This window comes from Mus musculus, chromosome 18 (genome assembly GCF_000001635.26).
Source record: "Mus musculus strain C57BL/6J chromosome 18, GRCm38.p6 C57BL/6J".
Taxonomy (NCBI): domain Eukaryota; kingdom Metazoa; phylum Chordata; class Mammalia; order Rodentia; family Muridae; genus Mus; species Mus musculus.
Genome location: NC_000084.6, coordinates 45,814,957 through 45,836,194, shown reverse-complemented (window position 1 = coordinate 45,836,194; position 21,238 = coordinate 45,814,957). Strand labels below are relative to the sequence as shown.

General features: G+C 39.2%; 1 long non-coding RNA gene across 1 annotated transcript in view; it reads left to right on the top strand.

Annotated features, from left to right (window-relative positions):
• Positions 1 to 21,238, top strand: part of A330093E20Rik (RIKEN cDNA A330093E20 gene) — a 361,774-nt gene that overhangs the window by 209,066 nt on the left and 131,470 nt on the right. The window lies entirely within an intron of this gene.

The following is a 21,238-nucleotide window of genomic DNA, read 5'->3' as shown; positions in this document are numbered from 1 at the left end:
ACAGGTAGAAGCCCTTAAAGAACTACAGGAAAACACTGCTAAACAGATAGAAAAAACACGAAAATCATTTAAAGAATTACAGGAAAACACAACCAAACAGGGAATGGATTGAACAAAACCATCCAAGATCTAAAAATGGAAGTAGAAACATTGAAGAAAACCCAAAGGGAGACAACTCTGGAGATAGAAACCCTAGGAAAGAAATCAGGAACCATAGATGTGAGCATCAGCAACAGAATACAAGAGATGAAAGAATCTCAGGTGCAGAAGATTCCATAGGGAACATGGACACAACAATCAAAGAAAATGCAAAAAGATCCTAACTCAAAACATCCAGGAAATCCAGGACACACTGAGAAGACCAAACCTACGGATAATAGGAGTAGATGAGAATGAAGATTTTTCAACTGAAAGGGCCAGCAAATATCTTCAACAAAATTATAGAAGAAAACTTCTTATACCTGAAGAAAGAGATGCCCATGATCATAAAAGAAGCCTACAGAACTCCAAATAGACTGCACCAGAAAAGAAATTCCTCCTGACATATAATAATCAGAAAAACAAATGCACTAAATAAAGAGAGAATATTAAAAGTAGTAAGGGAAAAAGGTCAAGTAACATATAAAGGCAGGCCTATCAGAATTACACCAGACTTTTCACCAGAGACTATGAAAGCCAGAAGATCCTGGACAGATGTTGTACAGACACTAAGAGAACACAAATGCCAGCCTAGGCTACTATACCGAGCAAAACTCTTAATTAACATAGATGGAGAAACCAAAGTATTCCATGACAAATCCAGATTCACGAAATATCTTTTCATGAATCCAGCCCTTCAAGGGATAATAAAGGGAAAACACCAACGTAAAGATGGAAACTACACCCTAGAAAAAGCAAGAAAGTAATCCTTCAACAAACCTAAAAGAAGACAGCTGCAAGAACAGAATCCCAACTTTAATAACAAAAATAACAGTAAGCAACAATTACTTTTCTTTGATTTCTCTTAATATCAATGGACTCAATTCCCCAATAAAATGACATGGATTAACAGACTGGCTACACAAACAAGACCCAACATTTTGTTGCTTACAGGAAACCCATCTCAGGGTTAAAGAAAGACACTACCTCAGAGTAAAAGGCTGGAAAACAATTCCAAGCAAATGGTCCAAAGAAACAAGCTGGAGTAGACATTCTAATATCAAATAAAATTGGCTTCTAACCCAAAGTTATCAAAAAAGACAAGGAGGGGCACTTCATACTCATCAAAGGTAAAATCTACCAAGATGAACTCTCAATTCTAAACATCTGTGCTCCAAATGCAAGGGCAGCCACATTCATGAAAGAAACTTTAGTAAAGCTCAAAGTACACAGTGCACCTCTCACAATAATAGTGGGAGACTTCAACACCCCACTCTCACCAATGGACAGATCCTGGAAACAGAAACTAAACAGAGACACATGGACACTAACAGAAGTTATGAAACAAATAAATTTAACAGATATCTACAGAACATTTTATCCTAAAACAAAAGGATATACATTCTTCTCAGGACCCCATGGTACCTCCTCCAAAATTGACCATATAATTGGTCACAAAACAGGCCTCAACAGATACAAAAATATTGAAATTATACCATGCATCCTATCAGAACACCATGGACTGAGGCTGATCTTCAATAACAGCATAAATAATAGAAAGCCAACATTAACCTTGAAACTGAACAACACTCTACTCAATGATACCTTGGTCATGGAAGAAATAAAGAAAGAAACTAAAGACTTTTTAAAGTTTAATGAAAATGAAGCCACAACATACCCAAAACTATGGGACACAATGAAAGCAGTCCTAAGAGGAAAACTCATAGCCCTGAGCGCCTCCAAAAAGAAACTAGAGAGAGCATACACTAGCAGTCTGACAGCACACCTAGAAGCTCTAGAACAAAAGGAAGCAAATTCATCTAAGAGGAGTAGAAGGCATGAAGTAATCAAACTTAGGGCTGAAATCAACCAAGTAGAAACAAAAAGAACTATTCAAAGAATCAACCAAACCAGGAGCTGGTTCTTTGAGAAAATCAACGAGATAGATAAACACTTAGACTCACTAGAGGGCACAGGGACAGTATCCTAATTAACAAAATCAGAAATGAAAAGGGAGACATAACAACAGATCCTGAAGAAATCCAAAACACCATCAGATCCTTCTAAAAAAGGCTATACTCAACAAAACTGGAAAACCTGGAAGAAATGAATAACTTCCTAGAAAGATACCAGGTACTAAAGTTAAATCAGGATCAGATTAACAATTAACAGTCCCATTTCCCCTAAAGAAATAGAAGCAGTCATCAATAGTCTCCCAACCAAAAAAAGCCCAGGACCAGATGTGTTTAGTGCAGAGTTCTATCAGACCTTCAAAGAAGACCTAATTTCAATTCTCCTCAAACTATTTCACAAAATAGAAACAGAAGGTACTCTACCCAACTGATTCTATGAAGCCACAATTACTCTGATACCTAAACCACAGAAAGATCCAACAAAGATAGAGAACTTCAGACCAATTTCCCTTATGAATATCGATGCAAAAATACTCAATAAAATTCTTACAAACCGAATCCAAGAACACATCAAAACAATCATCCATCATGACCAAGTAGGCTTCATCCCAGGGATGCAAGGATAGTTTAATATACGGAAATCCATCAATGTAATCCACTATATAAACAAACTCAAAGAAAAAAAATCACATGATCATCTTGTTAGATGCTGAGAAAGCATTTGACAAAATTCTATACCCCTTCATGATAAATGTCTTGGAAAGATCATTAATTCAAGGCCCATACCTAAACATAATAAAAGCTATATACAGCAAACCAGTAGCCAAGATCAAAGTAAATGGAGAGAAACTCAAGCAATCCCACTAAAATTAGGTACTAGATAAGTGTGCCCACTTTCTCCCTACCTATTCAATGTAGTACTTGAAGTCCTAGCCAGAGCAATTCGACAACAAAAGGAGATCAAGTCTTGGGACATAATGGTCTCATTGAGACACATCTGCTGGAACCCCCAAAGTAGATTTTTCTGACACTACTAATCTGTAGTTGAAGCTAATAATACAAAACACTATTGCCTTAAAGACATTCAACCTTCTTTCTAGATGGCATAAGAGATGTGTAAACTTACTTTAATATTCTTCTATAAATGTATTTCTTAAAGTGATAAGACTAAAAAAGAATTCTGGGTTAAATATATAGAATTGTCTTCTCTGAATTCATATTTTATTCACATGACTATAACTGGATGAGAGAAAAATTTAAGAATTTACCATTATTAAATTACTAGGTTAGAATACCTTTTTTTTTATAATGATGCTGGCTTTCTCTGAGGTGCTTTGTGCCTAGTCCTTGATGAGTTAGACACTTGGAAAAACATTATTCCTGTATGGAAAACAGAATACTCTGAAGAACTCATTTGAACCTTAGACCAGAAGGGCACTTGCCAGCCAACTGATCACTTAGACCAATGAGGAAGCTGGGATTTATAGTATTCTGAGAAAATAAAAAATTAGAGTGGAAATAGATCCTACTAGAATGTCAGCATCCTGAAGTGGAATGTATTTGTGTTCCTTGTAGTGATTTAGTTCATGACAATGGGAAGAACTCTTAAAACCCTTAAAACAGGTCTTTCACTCTGTATAGGCATGAAGTAACCAGAGCTTGGTAGTGTTACTTATTTCTCTATTTGGGGTAAGTGGATGTGTAGTTGTGGTGCATGTATGGAGGTCAGAGGACAACTGGTAGGAGTTAACTCACTTTCCATCATGTGAGTCCCAAGTATGACACTCAGGCAGGCAGTCTTGGTGGCAGGTGCCTTTATGCAATAATTCATCTCACCAGTCTAATATAAGATGTTTGGAGAGAGTAAAAAAAAAAAAAACAAACAACAAAGCAACCACACCAACAGTAGATTTTGCTATGCAAATGCAAGGAGAAGATACTGTCGATGACAAGGAGTTGGGGAATTCTAACCTGATATACACATTTTAAGGCCTGTTCATTTAACTGCAAAGCAAAACTTTAGTTGAAGTTAACTGTTCTCATTAAGTTTCAAATTCTTCCGGTTTACTTCTTGTATCTATCCTAGAAGTAGCAAAGTATTAATATAACATGTAGTTGTCCTCAATGGATTTGTTTTTATATGCTGTCTTCTTGTTCTGCTGGCTACAGTTTGCCATTCTGAAGGAATCTGTGGTAGTTACACAGTTTCTCTCTAAATAGGGATGTGGTGGGGGTGGGAAAGTCAACAATAAAGTCAATATCCTTGAAAAATAAGGAGTGGAGTTAAGCCTAAAATTCCATGTCTGTCATTGTCTGCTGATATGCCGCAGACCTTCTGGGTCCCTGTGTCTGCATGGAAAGGGGTCTCTCGACGCGGGTGGGCAAAGCGTGGATGAATGACAGACAGACACACACGCAGGAGAGTTTGTGAGGAATCTGAATGTAATTTGTCAAATCGAACATCAGACTTTTTATGCAGAAGACAACAAGGTAGTTGGGTGACATACCCACAAGGTACAAATGAGGTAACCGGATGCTTAATGACTCTTACACAGAACAGAGGAAATGAAAACGCAAAGACTGGCAGGAACTGGGCAATAAAATAACTGAGACAGAGTCAGCCCTATCTAAGGTCAGCTATAGTCTTAGAAGCCAGGTGTGAGAACTTTTCACTCCTAGGGCAAGGGCTTTCACACCCAAGTCATGGTTCTAACTAGGGAGTTCCGTTCTAGCTAACCATCTCATGAATAATGCAATACTCTAAAACCACAGCCGGATCTACTTCCTAAACCATTGTAAATTTCTGTATATAGGTGTAACTCAGCTATAATTCTAAATATCTATTCTGGTTTCTCCTACGGTCAGAAACTTCTTTCTTCCTTAGTGATGGTAAATTCCTGTGTAAGGGAGTGACTTAGGTTTTACATCTTGCTGAATTCTAAACCCTTGATCTTGGTCAAGGACGCCCTTGGACCGTTGGAACACTGGAGGAAGGCTTTAGCCCTGTCAGAGCACTTATAATAGGAAAATACTGAAAGAGAGCACGTGGATCCATACTCTAGACTAGCGCGGTAATGGAACTTGGGAATGAAAAATTAATGTATGGGTAGAGAACACTAGACTCCAGGAGGAGAGCTTCCTTGAAACTCTTTTGCCTCATGAGTGACTTTTAAGCCTTTCGGCTTGTCCAGTTGACTCGACCAGAGAGCGTAGCACTGATATGGAAAACATATGCTGTTTCTGTCATATTTTCATCTATAAAGTTGGGGAAACAGTATCTCCCTCATTGGGAAATCTAAATAAAACCATGTATTTAAAACTCCTGTTTCTGAATCCTGTGTCCTGTAAATGTTAAATAGCAGCAACCTAACTTTATCAAAAGTTTATTCAGTGGTTATCATTTAATATTATTTGAAACTTCTATACTTCTAGAAACAAAATGGAATTGAATTTTAGTTTTAAATTGGTTATGACAATATTTCTTTCCTAATATTTTAACGTATTACAATTTTGTTATTGGTCAAGATTTGTATTTGCTCTGCTATATGATCCTTTCCATTTTTGTTGGTTCAATATTCTGTCATTTTTCTAGTGACTTGGAAGTTATATTTCTTTCTAAATACCTAGTTTTTTTGTTTAAAAATACAGTAAAATCAAATGTCTCACTTTTAAAACTGTAAGAATGTAGTTAGGAATTAAAATTGTGAACTATTTTTTCATCCTGTAGATTGCCTGTTAAGAGGCAACTCTTAGTCCTTTCCCCTTTTCTTATAATCTGCACTTTTAGGGTCGGGTTAATGGCTCTGAATGATTTTATTCTAGGCAACGCTGAGCAGTTATTTTGTTTATAATTTTTTTACTGTTATAACTACAGAAAAGTGCCTAGTGCTCTTTGTAAAGTAGTAGTAGTATAATTTTGCAATGTGTGCTTTAAAATTTTTCTAATCTAATATGATGTGGTTACATTAATTAGAGTAATTATATGTGTTGAGCGAGTATATATTATGTACTATTTTAAATACTTAATTTTTGATTGCTTACCTACTCAGAGAATCTGCTCACCTTAGAAGGTCTCTTATTTTATCTCATACATTTTATAGCAGAAGATGCTGAGATGTTTTTCATTGGACAGTTTTTCTTTTCTGTGTTTGTCTTGATATTTGACACTTAGATAGTACATATCATGTGGTCAACAGTAACAAATAATACCATGCTGGCTAGAGAATCATTCCAAGCTATTGAACATTTGGTAGAAATATCTCAAAATTTTTAAATGAAAAAAGAAAGAAAAGATTAAAAAAAAAGAAAAAAATTGATAAAAAAGATCTCTTCAGGCTTTGCTAAAGCTTGCTTATTCATTCATTCATTTATTTATTAATTTTACCTCTTAATAATATTTGTTTATTTTATAGTATGTGTCTGAGCGTTTTGCCATAATGTGTATGCATGTGCACCACATGTGTGCCTGGTGCCTGTGGAGGACAGGAACATCAGATCCCCTGCAACTGGACTTACAAATGGTTGTGAACCACCATATGGATGCTAGAAACCAATCTTGGATCCTCTGGAAGAGTAATGAATGCTCTTAGCCCCTGAGCCACCTCTTCATCTCTTATTTATCTTTTCTTTTCTGCACTACCTTCCAGCTTATATTTGGCACATGGAGATATTAGTATTATTACCTCGGCAGAGTGCACTGTTAAATGGTCAGTCAATAAGAAACAGAATGAGAAGCTTAGAACCTTCTCTCTAAGCATCTCTGCTGTCTGCATTCTGGGTGGTGCTGGTGCCTAAGGCATTTCTAAGAGGAGATCTCAGGATGGACATTCATTAGCTTCTGTCTGAGGCTTACCAAGCAAGAGGATGTTTTCCATTTAATAATATACAGAGGATTTACTGTCTGGTAGATAAGAGAACTTGTGACTCAGGGGTTGGAGTTCTGAGGTTCTGGATCCCATTAGCCCAGGTGAGAAAAGGGGACTGATCATGCAGTAAAGGAAGGAGGTGAAAGCAGATAACTGGGTATTAGGACAGGCATGCCCTATGCTTGCTCTGCACACCTTCACAAAGCACAATGATGCTTGGGGGACTCTTCATTCTTCCTTCACGTAGAACGTGGTCTTCTCGGTTTTGTTGTATTGTTAACATTCTGAAAATTGTCTTCAATGTCAAATCCCAATGATCTCTTCAGCAATGTAAAGTCTGTTTCTTATTTCACTCACAGTCTCCTCCAGTAGCACATCTAACAATTCTGTTTATTTCTAACCCTTCGTAGCTTGCATCCCCTCTGTGTTTCTCTCTCAGCTGGAGTTAGCTTTGCTACGATGTGATTCTCTTGGAATTTTTACCATCTCCCATAGGCTCTGCTTTCCGACAGCTACTCCCATGCTTTCATTTAGTGCTTTGGGGAATATCTGCACAGTTCACACTGCTCTTTCTTCAAGAAGCACAGGCTGGTGCATGGAGACAGTGTAGATGTCTGGAGCTCTGGGCAGGCTCGGCTTGTCCCTCTGACCTTGCTATTCATGAATTAATATAGTACAGAGATGCTTCCTACCTTACGCTAGATTCCTGCTAACTTGCTCCCTGTTATCCTGTTGTAATGAGAATAATTGTGTCCCCCTGCTCCTTGACCACGGGTTCCTGTAGATATTCATGAGCGAGCTGCCCGTCAATGTCTCCTTGTTAGAGTGAGTACATGTGCATGTTCCCAGACGTGGAGTCCACAGCACTCCCCTCTCTGAGTCATTTAATTCTCATCCTTTCTTCGGGATTCCATGTTCCCTCTGTTTCTCATTTTGAAGATCAGACATGCCCCCTGAATTAGAGTTTGCACATAAACAAAACCATTTGATACAGTGATATAGTTGCTTTCCAATTTATGGCAGGAAAGTCCTCTGCAGCACCTATAGTGAGGATCAGCAATAGTGTTGGTCAGAAGTTTTTTCCTACCTCTTTTCTTTCAGAGACACTTTCCTTTTCTTAGTCAAAATTCCTCTGGGTGACTTGGGAGTAGCTGTTTAATATTACCCATGCTGTTCTACTTTGCATTTCTTGGGCTTTTATGAATATTTTAATAAATGGATAAAGGAATGAAAATCAGGTTTGGGGCTATTTATTTATTTCTCCTCCCTTGCTTTTTAAGTCATGGAGTCTCACACATTGGGAAGTTACTGGCTCCCTTGGACATGGTTATTTATTTCTGATTTTGGAGCCACAGTGTAAGTCTGCAAAATGAGCCAGATTAGAGTGGATGGCTGGGAAGTGCTTATAGGCAACACGACACCTTCAGGGGCCTGCTTATGGCATAATGTCACATAGGTTGTGTGTGGAGCATCTCACACAATCCAGAGAACATCTCTAACTGGCAAAGGCTCAAAGGCATTGAGATTGCATTGCAAACTCTGTGAATACATAGTTGATGGGTAGAAGACCGGAGTTTTTCCCTATGGACAGCAATGACTGTCCAAATTGCTTTCAGAAGTCAGAAAAGTGGAGTGTGTTGGCATGCACAGTGCATGAGAAGTCCCATGTAAGCAGTCTGAAGTAAGCAATACTCTCTTCTCTCAGCCGTGCTCCATGAAGCATGGAACCAGGAGGTTCTGGAATGTTGGGACGCTATGTGCAAATTTAAGAAATTAGGGTACTATGTTGCAAAGGTCTCAAGCAGCCCCCATTGTCTTTCCCACCCTCTCCAGTTATATAGTATGCTGAGCACCTAACCAAAAAAAAAGATCTGAAAACACAAGAAATACCCACTTTCCTTTATGTCAGATTGACACTACTTAGTGACAGTGTTCAGGTTGTATCTGTCACGTAACCCTCAAGATAGAAATGGTGGCAGAGGTCTGCTTCAGTACACAGAATACAGAAAGGATCTGACCATGGACTCCCTTCATTTGTTCTCTTTATCTTACAAAGAAATTGAGGTCGGGCAAATGAAGTGACTTCTATAAAGTCAGGTGTAATTTTAGTATAGGCAAGCCTGGCACCTCTGTCCAGCATCCCTCCATTTTGTGTATTCAAATCCCTGTCTTGTTTCTGATAATATCTAGATAATTGTTATAGCAATAATAAGTTCCAAAGGCTCAATGCAAGGATTCTGGACAGGGAACACGGTCTGTAGGCCTTTTCCTGGAATGGTGTTTCATGCTTAAAGCTGAAAATTTATTCTTCCCCAGAGAAGGGACCAAATCTCTTCATGCAGTGTGGAACTGGGGGAAGAGTGCCCTGAACATCCCGACCCTTTATGCTTTCCTTTCTGTTGGTCATTTACATTATTTTCTCAGGTTCTGTGGAGTTAATTTGGTGCTTTAATAGATGCTGGCTTGATGTACTCATGGCAAGATCCCCAGAGCCTCCTACTTGACCACCAGTTTATGTCCTTCCTACTTCTGTTTTAAATATTCTACCAGGTTTATTTTTTGATCACCTATAACTCGTTACGGATTACTATATATTCTCATAGTAGTCTTAAAATCATTTGGTGGAAGAGACAAGGGATAAATAAACGGGCCTATTGAATTTCTATTTCTTTGTGCTGTACATTCTTTTACTTTGTTTTGGTCAGAGAAACAGAACTTTTATCCCCTTCTCTTTTATTTTTAATAGATAGTTTTGCTAGGTATAGTAGTCTGGCTTGATCGTTGTGGCATTTCAGAACTTGGAAGGTTTCTTCCAAGATTCTAGTGGCTTTAAAAGTGATTGGACTTTTCTCCCTAGTAAGTTTTCATTACTACTTATGTTACACATTTAATGTTTTTAACTATAGTATGTCATGGGGAGGATTTTTCCCGCTTTTTTGTTATTTTGTAGACCTTTTGTACATGGATGAACACCTTTTTTTCTAGGTTTGAGGATTGTCTTCTTTGACCTTATCGAAAATATATTTACAAGATGACAATGACTTTTTTCTTTTTTAAAAAATTAGGTATTTATTTCATTTACATTTCCAATGCTATCCCAAAAGTCCCCCATCTGCTCCCCCCCACTTCCAAGACCCACTCCCCCCCCCACTCCAACTTCTTAGCCCTTGCTTTCACCTGTACTGAGGCATATAAAGTTTGCACAACCAATGGGCCTCTCTTTCCACTGATGGCCGACTAGACCATTTTCTGATCCATATGCAGCTAGAGACACAAGCTCCGGGGGTACTGATTAGTTCATATTGTTGTTCCACATATAGGGTTGCAGATCCCTTTAGCTCCTTGGGTACTTTCTCTTGCTCCTCCATTGGGGGCCAGTGATCCATCCAATAGCTGACTATGAGCATCCACTTCTGTGTTTGCTAGGCCCCAGCAAAGTCTCACAAGAGACAGCTATATCAGGGTCCTTTCAGCAAAATCTTGCTAGTGTGTGCAATGGTGTCAGCGTTTGTAAGCTGATTATGTGCTGGATCCCTGAATATGGCAGTCTCTAGATGGTCCATCCTTTCGTCTCCACTCCTAACTTTGTCTCTGTAACTCCTTCCATGGGTGTTTTGTTCCCAATTCTAAGAAGGGGCAAAGTGTCCACACTTTGGTCTTCCTTCTTCTTGAGTTTCATGTGTTTCGAAAATTGTATCTTATATTTGGGTATTCTAACTTTCTGGGCTAATATACACTTACCAGTGAGTACATATTGTGTGAGTTCTTTTGTGATTGGGATACCTCATTCAGGATGATGCCCCCCAGGTCCATCCATTTGCCTAGGAATTTCATAAAATTCATTCTTTTTAAAAGCTGAGTAGTACTCCATTGTGTAAACGTACCACATTTTCTGTATCCATTCCTCTGTTGAGGGGCATCTGGGTTCTTTCCAGCTTCTGTCTATTATAAATAAGGCTGCTATGAACATAGTGGAGCATGTGTCATTCTTACCGGTTGGGGCATCTTCTGGATATATGCCCAGGAGAGGTATTCGAGATCCTCCAGTAGTACTATGTCCAATTTTTCTGAGGAACCGCCACAGTGATTTCCAGAGTGGTTGTACAAGCTTGCAATCCCACCAACAATGGAGGAGGAGTGTTCCCCTTTCTCCACATCCTCGCCAGCATCTGCTGTCACCAGAATTTTTGATCCTAGCCATTCTGTCTGGTGTGAGGTGGAATCTCAGGGTTGTTTTGATTTGCATTTCCCTGATGATTAAGGATGTTGAACATTTTTTCAGGTGCTTCTCTGCCATTCGGTATTCCTCAGGTGAGAATTCTTTGTTCAGTTCTGAGCCCCATTTTTTGATGGGGTTATTTGATTTTCTGGAGTCCACCTTCTTGAGTTCTTTATATATATTGGATATTAGTCCCCTATTCGATTTGGGATAGGTAAAGATCCTTTCCCAATATGTTGGTGGTCTTTTTGTCTTATTGACGGTGTCTTTTGCCTTGCAGAAGCTTTGCAATTTTATGAGGTCCCATTTATCGATTCTCAATCTTACAACACAAACCATTGCTGTTCTATTCAGGAATTTTTTTTCCTGTGCCCATATCTTCGAGGCTTTTCCCTACTTTCTCCTCTATAAGTTTCAGTGTGTCTGGTTTTATGTGGAGTTCCTTAATCCACTTAGATTTGACCTTAGTACAGGAGATAGAAATGGATCAATTCACATTCTTCTACATGATAACCGCCAGTTGTGTCAGCACCATTTATTGAAAATGCTGTCTTTTTTCCACTGGATGGTTTTAGCTCCCTTGTCGAAGATCAAGTGACCATACATGTGTGCGTTCCTCTCTGGGTCTTCAATTCTATTCCATTGGTCTACTTTTCTGTCAGTATACCAGTACCATGCAGTTTTTATCACAATTGCTCTGTAGTACAGCTTTAGGTCAGGCATGGTGATTCCACCAGAGGTTCTTTTATCCTTGAGAAGAGTTTTTGCTATCCTAGGTTTTTTGTTATTCCAGATGAATTTGCAGATTGCTCTTTCTAATTCATTGAAGAATTGAGTTGGAATTTTGATGGGGATTGCATTGAATCTGTAGATTGCTTTTTGGCAAGATAGCCCTTTTTACTATATTGATCCTGCCAATCCATGAGCATGGGAGATCTTTCCATCTTCTGAGATCTTCTTTAATTTCTTTCTTCAGAGACTTGAAGTTCTTATACAGAAATTTCAATTCCATAGTTAGAGTCACGCCAAGGTATTTTATATTATTTGTGACTATTGAGAAGGGTGTTGTTTCCCTAATTTCTTTCTCAGCCTGTTTATCCTTTGTGTACAAAAAGGCCATTGACTTTTTGAGGTAATTTTGTATCCAGCTACTTCATTGAAGCTTTTTATCAGGCTTAGGAGTTTTCTGGTGGAATTTTTAGGGTCACTTATATATACTATCATATCATCAGCAAAAAGTGATATTTTGACTTCATCTTTTCCAATTTGTATCCCCTTGATCTCCTTTTGTTGTCAAATTGCTCTGGCTAGGACTTCAAGTACAATGTTGAATAGGTAGGGAGAGAGTGGACAGCCTTGTCTAGTCCCTGATTTTAGTGGGATTGCTTCCAGCTTCTCACCATTTACTTTGATGTTGGCTACTGGTTTGCTGTAGATTGCTTTTATCATGTTTAGGTATGGGCCTTGAATTCCTGATCTTTCCAAGACTTTTATCATGAATGGGTGTTGGAATTTGTCAAGTGCTTTCTCAGCATCTAATGAGATGAACATGTGGTTTTTGTCTTTGAGTTTGTTTATATACTGGATTACGTTGATGGATTTCCATATATTGAACCATCCCTGCATCCCTGGAATGAAACCTACTTGGTCAGTATGAATGATTGTTTTGATGTGTTCTTGGATTCGGTTAGCAAGAACTTTATTGAGGATTTTTGCATCAATATTCATAAGGGAAATTGGTCTGAAGTTCTCTATCTTTGTCGGGTCTTTTTGTGGTTTAGGTATCAGAGTAATTGTGGCTTCATAGAATGAGTTGGGTAGAGTACCTTCTACTTCTATTTTGTGGAATAGTTTGTGAAGAACTGGGATTAGATCTTCTTTGATGGGCTGATAGAACTCTGCACTAAACCCATCTGGTCCTGGCCATTTTTTGGTTGGGAGACTATTAATAACTGCTTCTATTTCTTTGGGGGATATAGGACTGTTTAGATCACTAACCTGATATTGATTTAAGTTTGGTACCTGATATCTGTCTAGAAACTTGTCCATTTCATCCAGGTTCTCCAGTTTTGTTGAGTATAGCCTTTTGTAGAAGGATCTGATGGTGTTTTGGATTTCTTCAGGATCTGTTGTTATGTCTACCTTTTCATTTTTGATTTTGTTAACTAGGATGATTTCCCTGTGCCCTCTAGTGAGTCTGGCTAAGGGTTTATATATCTTGTTGATTTTCTCAAAGAACCGGCTCCTCGATTGGTTGATTCTTTGAATAGTTCTTCTTGTTTCCACTTGGTTGATTTTGCCCATGAGTTTGATTATTTCCTGCCTTCTACTCCTCTTGGGTGAATTTGCTTCCTTTTGTTCTAGAGCTTTTAGTTTTGCTGTCAAGCTGCTAATATGTGCTCTCTCTAGTTTCTTTTTGGAGGCACTCAGATCTATGAGTTTTCCTCTTAGGACTGCTTTCATTGTGTCCCATAAGTTTGGGTATGTTGTGGCTTCATTTCATTAAACTCCCAAAAGTCCTTAATTTCTTTTTTTATTCCTTCCTTGACCAAGGTATCATTGAGAAGAGTGTTGTTCAGTTTCCACATGATTGTTGGATTTCTATTATTTATTTTGTTATTGAAGATCAGCCTTAGTGCATGGTGATCTGATAGGATGCATGGGACAATTTCAATATTTTTGTATATGTTGAGGCTTGTTTTGTGTCCAATTATGTGGTCAATTTTGGAGGAGGTACCATGAGGTACGGAGAAGAAGGTAAACCCTTTTGTTTTAGGATAAAATGTTCTGTAGACATCTGTCAGATCCATTTGTTTCATAACTTCTGTTAGTTTCACTGTGTCCCTGTTTAGTTTCTGTTTCCATGATCTGTCCATTGGTGAAAGTGGTGTGTTGAAGTCTCCCACTATTATTGTGTGAGGTGCAATGTGTGCTTTGAGCTTTACTAGAGTGTCTTTAATGAATGTGGCTGCCCTTGTATTTGGAATATATATATTCAGAATTGAGAGTTCCTCTTGGAGGATTTTACCTTTGATGAGTATGAAGTGTCCCTCCTTGTCTTTTTTGATAACTTTGGGCTGGAAGTCAATTTTGTTAGATATTAGAATGGCTACTCCAGCTTGTTTCTTCATACCATTTGCTTGGAAAATTGTTTTCCAGCCTTTCATTCTGAGGTAGTGTCTATCTTTTTCTCTGAGATGAGTTTCCTGTAAGCAGCAAAATGTTGGGTCTTGTTCGTGTAGCCAGTTTGTTCTTCTATGTCTTTTTATTGGGGAGCTGAGTCCATTGATATTAAAAGATATTAAGGAAAAGTAATTGTTGCTTCCTGTTATTTTTGTTAAATTTGGCATTCTGTTCTTGTGGCTGTCTTCTTTTAGTTTTGTTGAGGGATTATCTTCTTGTTTTTTCTACAGCGTGGTTCCCGTCCTTGTATTGGTTTTTTTCTGTTATTATCCTTTGAAAGGCTGGATTCGTGGAGAGATAATGGGTGAATTTAGTTTTGTCGTGGAATACTTTGGTTTCTCCATCTATGGTAATTGAGAGTTTGGCTGGGTATAGTAGCCTGGGCTGGAGTTTGTGTTCTCTTAGTGTCTGTATAACATCTGTCCAGGCTCTTCTGGCTTTCATAGTCTCTGGTGAAAAATCTGGTGTAATTCTGATAGGCTTGCCTTTATATGTTACTTGACCTTTTTCCCTTACTGCTTTTAGTATTCTATCTTTATTTAGTGCATTTGATGTTCTGATTATTATGTGTCGGGAGGAATTTCTTTTCTGGTCCAGTCTATTTGGAGTTCTGTAGGCTTCTTGTATGTTCATGGGCATCTCTTTCTTTAGATTTGGGAAGTTTTCTTCAATAATTTTGTTGAAGATGTTTGCTGGTCCTTTGAGTTGAAAATCTCCATTCTCATCCACTTCTATTATCCGTAGGTTTGGTCTTCTCATTGTGTCCTGGATTTCCTGGATGTTTTGATTTAGGATCTTTTTGCATTTTCCATTTTCTTTGATTGTTGTGCTGATGTTCTCTATGGAATCTTCTGCACCTGAGATTCTCTCTTCCATCTCTTGTATTCTGTTGCTGATGCTGTCATCTATGGTTCCAGATTTCTTTCCTAGGGTTTCTATCTCCAGCGTTGCCTCACTTTGGTTTTTCTTTATTGTGTCTACTTCCCTTTTTAGGTCTTTGATAGTTTTATTCAATTCCATCACCTGTTTGGTTGTGTTTTCCTGCAATTCTTTAAGGGATTTTTGTGCTTCCTCTTTAATGTCTTGTACCTGTTTAGCAGTGTTCTCCTGTATTTATTTACATGAGTTATTAAAGTCCTTCTTGATGTTCTCTACCATCATCATGAGATAAGCTTTTAAATCTGGGTCTAGCTTTTTGGGTGTGTTGGGGTGCCCTGGACTGTGCGAAGTGGGAGTGCTGGGTCTGATGATGGTGAGTGGTCTTGGTTTCTGTTAGTAAGATTCTTATGTTTACCTTTGCCATCTTGTAATCTCTGGATTTAGTTGTTAGAGTTGTCTTTGTTTAGAGATTGTTCCTCTGGTGATTTTGTTACCCTCTATCAGCAGACCTGGGAGACTAGATCTCTCCTCTGAGTTTCAGTAGTCAGAGCAGTTTCTGCAGGCAAGCACTCCTCTTACAGGGAAGGTGCACAGTTATCTGGCGTTTGGACCTCCTCTTGGCTGAAGATGAAGGCCCAAAACAGGACCTTTCCAAGAAGTTGTGTTGCTTTGGCCTGTCACAGAAGCTGTTGTTTCAGTAGGCCATACTCTCACCTGTGCAGACTACTTTCTACGGAGTCCCGGAACCAAGGTGGCTCCCGCGGATCATGAGACAAATGCCTCCCGGGCCGGGTGGACAACTGTCCTCTGGCCGGGAAGGTGGCCAGATGTCTGGAGCCCCAAAATGGTGCTGCCTCAGAAGCTCTGTGGCTCTTGCCTGTCCCAGTAGCTGTTAGCCTCTGTAGTCCACACTTTCACGGTGCAGACTACTTTCTGTGGAGTCCCGGTGCATCTCTTTCTTTAGGTTTGGGAAGTTTTCTTCTATAATTTTGTTGAAGATATTTGCTGGCCATTTAAGTTGAAAATCTTCATTCTCATCTACTCCTATTATCTGTAGGTTTGGTTTTCTCATTGTGTCCTGGATTTCCTGGATGTTTTGAGTTAGGATCTTTTTGCATTTTGCATTTTCTTTGATGTGTCCATGTTCCCTATGGAATCTTCTACACCTGAGATTCTCTCTTCCAACTCTTGTATTCTGTTGCTGATACTCGCATCTATGCTTCCAGATTTCTTTCCTAGGGTTTCTATATCCAGCGTTGCCTAACTTTGGGTTTTCTTTATTGTGTCTACTTCCCTTTTTTGGTCTAGTTCATTTCCATCACCTGTTTGGATGTGTTTTCCTGTTTTTCTATAAAGAATTGCAACTCTCTAGCAGTGTTCTCCTGTATTTCTTTAAGTGAGTTATTAAAGACTTTCTTGATTTCTTCTACCGTCATCATGAGATATGCCTTTAAATCCAGGTCTAGGTTTTTGGGTTGTTGGGGTGCCCTGGACTGACTGAGGTGGGAGTGCTCGGTTCTGGTGATGGTGATTGGTCTTGGTTTCTGTTAGTAAGATACTTATGCCTGCTTTTCGCCATCTGGTAAACTCTCGAGTCAGTTGTTATAGTTGTCTCTGGTTAGAGCTTATTCCTCTCGTGATTCTGTTATTCTCCACCAGCAGACCTGGGAGACTAGCTCTCTCCTGAGTTTCAGTGGTCAGAGCACTCTCTGCAGGCAGGATCTCCTCTTTCAGGGAAGGTGCACAGATATCTGTCATTCAGACTTGCCTCCTGGCAGAAGATGAAGGCCCGAAACAGGACTTGTCCCAGAAGCTGTTAGGTTCTGTAGTCCACACTCTCACTAGTGTAGGTGGAGTCCAGGAAACAAGATGTATCCCGCAAATGCTCAGGTAAAGCCCTTCTGGGACGGGCGGACACATCCTCTGGCAGGGAAGGTTCCCGGATGTCTGGATCCAGAAAATGTGGTGGCCTCAGAAGCTCTGTGGCTCCGCCTGTCCCAGAAGCTGTTATCTTCTGTAGTCCACACTCTCACCTGTGCAGACTAGTCTTGGTGGAATCTGGGAATCAAGATGTCTCCCACAGATGCTCCGGCAACTCTCTCTATGACTTTTAATGGTATTATGATTATCCTTTTATGTTCACAATTTAAAAGTTTGAATATTAGGTGCTCATGGTAGCCTTTCAAAGCTTGTATACATACATTATATATATAATTTAATATACCTGTATATTAAAATATATACTTCTCATTGTCCTTTTCCCCATAATTCAATATGTATGTTTGTTAATTGAGTCTTGATTCTTTGTTTTCCATATGATCCATTCAATTGATGAGGATTTCTACTGAGGTTTTATTTGGAATACTGAGGTTTTCATTTCTTGCATTATTTCAGTTTGAATTGAGAAAGGGTTTTGCAGGGAAAGAGTATCTTAATGATTGGAGGGCCAAGGAATGCTACAAAATCACACCTTGCTACAAACCTCATGCAAGGTATTTATTGATACCTGGTGGTGGTGGGAGTATGATACACAAGGCTGCTGCTGAACAGGAATGGAAAAGAGAGAGAGACCAGGTCATGATGGCAGGCTCTGTAGGGGGTATGGAGCATGTGCACAGGAGAAAACATACAACCATGGGATGGTAGAAATGTGTCACATTGGCTGTTAATGATGATGCGGTGGCACTGAGTCATTAAAAGCAGGGGAGAACCTGGTTCCAGAATGTGGGTGGTTCTTAGTTGACTAACAGCTTCTCTTTAGAAATTCTCTTCATTGAATTCTATTTTCATATCTTGGATTGACTTCTGCATGTCAATCATCTATTTTTGTCTTCTTGCGTTCTCTTCATAACTTCTGAGTTTGAATGCAGTTACAATGATTCCTTTGGAAATCTTTGTTTTCTTCTGAAATATCTTCCAGGTTTATTTCAATGGTATTCAATACTATGGGGTTACTACTTAATTTTAAGTGTTTTAAGAGGGGAGGCATCTTGCTTTGACTTTTCAAGTTAATTTTGTTTCTGTATTAGGACTTGAACATCTGAATTACTTTGTTACTTGTGCCATTTTTTTCTAGAAACACCTTTGTTCTTTAGTACCTCTGTGCAATGTTCTGGAGAGGATTACATTGTAAGAATGCTGAGGCATTATTTTCTTTTTGTGGAACTCGTATTGAAGGTTGCAGGTTCTAATTTCTTTTGAGGGTCCAATACTGCCTGTGCTAACAGACACATCACTTTCCTCTTCTTTCCTTTCTGGTGTGGTTGTCTTAGTTAGAATTTCTATTGCTGTGAAGAGACACAATGACAACTCTTACCAAGGAAAACATTTAATTGAGGTTGACTTACAGTTTCAGAGATTTATTTCATTACTGTCATGGTGGAAAATGTGGTGGCATGTATATAGACATAGTGCTGGAGTGGTAGCTGAGAGTTTTACATCTGGATCTTCAGGCAGCAGGACAAGAGTGAAATACTAGGCCTGGCTTGAGCATCTGAACACTCAAAGCCCACCCACACTGACTTACTTCCTCCGAGAAGACCATGCCTACTCCAAGGCCACACCTACTCCAACAAGGCCACACCTCCTAAAAGTGTTGCTCTTGATGGGCCAAGCATTCAAATATAGGAGTCTATGGGGGACAGGGCATTCCTATTCAAACCACCATATTCTCCAATTCTGGTTGTTTCCTTGAGTACACTCTGATCAGTTGCTTATTGGGGGCAGAAGACTTTGGAAAGTTGCTTGTGCACTTAGGAGCATATGGAGTTAGGAAAGACAGGGCTGACCTCAGAGAAAAATTTAGTAGAAGTGGGCAACTCATAAGGTGGAAAGAATTGGGCCTAGTCAGAGGGTTGAGGATGGGAGGAACCAAACAGTCTGCAGCAGTGTTAGAAGAGGAAGGTCCCAGATGAGCTGGAAACCATTGGGGTAGGGAGACACAGGGCCTCCCTAGGGAAGAGAAGTCCTGAGTATGTCTATGGGATAGAAAGGATCAGGTTACCTGACACAAGAGGCAAAGGGCAGGGTAGGCTTTTGGAATAAAAAGGAACAGACCTATTTGGCCACATAGGAAAGGAAGTCTCTGGGGAACTGAAAGAGGGGGGCAGGGATACATTTTCTTCACTTTTTATGTTGTTTGTGTTTTCTTGATATGACCTGAGCATTCAATCTTACCTAGTTGATTATGAGAGTCTATTCTGCTTATGTTGAGTGCATTTTTTTTCCCCATTTCCCAACCTTGGTTGATTTCAGATCAGATTCAGTTTTTAGGTCTAGTTCTTCAGATATTTTGTGTTGATCCTCTTTTGGGGAGACTGAGCTTATTCTAATTCAATGGCACTCCCAGTGCATGTGAAGGCAGCTCCCAGCTGCACCTGCGTATAAAGAGGTGATGTAAGTTTTGGGGAAAACTCACTGATAGACTATGTGAATGTGACTTTGGGCAGGCTTGAGCTTGGAGGGGTGAGTTGCTTGGCTGGCACACACATGACTGAGACTTGATTGGTGTCTGGGTGTGTGGTGGCAGTGCAGGCAGGGTTCTGTGGAACACACACTTGGGTCAGACTCTAGAAGGTCCTTAGCAGAGGTCTTGGTGACACTCCCAGCTGATATTCCTCTACAATTCTGGATGGGTCTTGGAATATGTAGGAAGCATTCTCAGGGCTTCAGGGCAGTTTCCCAAGCTTTCCTGCTCTCTGGTATGACTCTGGGTGGGACAATGACGCAAAGGAAAGTATGAGAAATGAGCAAATAAATTTAGAGCAATAATCTCTGGGGTTGGCAAGAATGGAGAATATGGTGACTTTGTGAAGTTTCAGGGCCACTATGGAGAAGCAGAGTTGGAAGGAGTTAAGGAGGTAGTGAGCTATGTTATAAGACTACGACTCTAGGCAGTTTTGGGGCATCTTTTACCGTGAAAAGAGCAAACACCAACTAGCTACCATAGTCACATGCAGTTGGCATGCTATACAGGTAACAGTAGTCATAGTCTTAGAAGTAGGATTAATGTTCTCCCCACCCCCACATTGGACAAATGAGGGATGGGGGAGAGAAATGGGTAAGAGGTTTGCACACCTGGAAATAATAGTAAGTATTAAGGCGCATGATACTGCCCTCTAAAAGAAAGTCCATTGTTTCAAATAGTTTGAATTAGAGTAAACAAGAGAAAATATAATAGTTTTTCAATCTAATGCTTACCTTTAGTATATAATTGATTTATTTTTACTTTTTGAATAAGTGATTTTTCTGAAGAGAAACATGATATTCTCTGAAACAAACATTGCCACACATTAGGCTTATGGGTAATTTGTCATCTTCATTATCGCACAGTTGGTGCCAAATTGAAACCTCATCTCCTGAAAAATGAGAACATTTTATGGCCAAATGGTAGCGGTGTTTTCATTTTCTTCAGATGTCTGTCTTCAACATAATTTTTTTCTTTCTTTCTTTCTTTCTTTTTTATTTTTTTAATAGAGATGAGATTCTGCAAAGATTTGTTTCCGTTGAATGTTAGTGTCAGATAATAGAATATTTAAACTCATTGTGTATTTATCTTTTTTTCCAAAAAAAAAAATAATAATTTACAGAGGAATCTTACCCCCCCCCCTTTTTCATTTTTTTTTTTAAATGTGGATGTGATACTGGTTGAAAATAAGTAGGAGTTACAGAAATGTAGTTAGAGGCAATACCCAGAGAAGTTACAGCCACCCTTGGTCAGTAGGCTGGTAAGTCTCCACATCATAGCAGACAACTTTGCATCTTTGCTTTAAAGAAGAGAGTGGTATAATGTTTTAATTGTGAATCTCCATGCTACATAATATTACTGGCATAGACTGCCTTCCTTCAGGTTTAACAAACATCCCTTTGCTTTTAGAATCACAACATTTTAAATGTTCCTATTTATCTCAAGTTCTTTTGTAATCTTAATTTCTCATATTCCAAGCTTCTCCTCTTCCTCCTGCCCCTCTCCTCCCCCTCCCTCTTTTTCTCCTTCTCTTCTTCCTCCTCCTCCCTCTCTTCCTCCTTTTTCTTTGGTATAA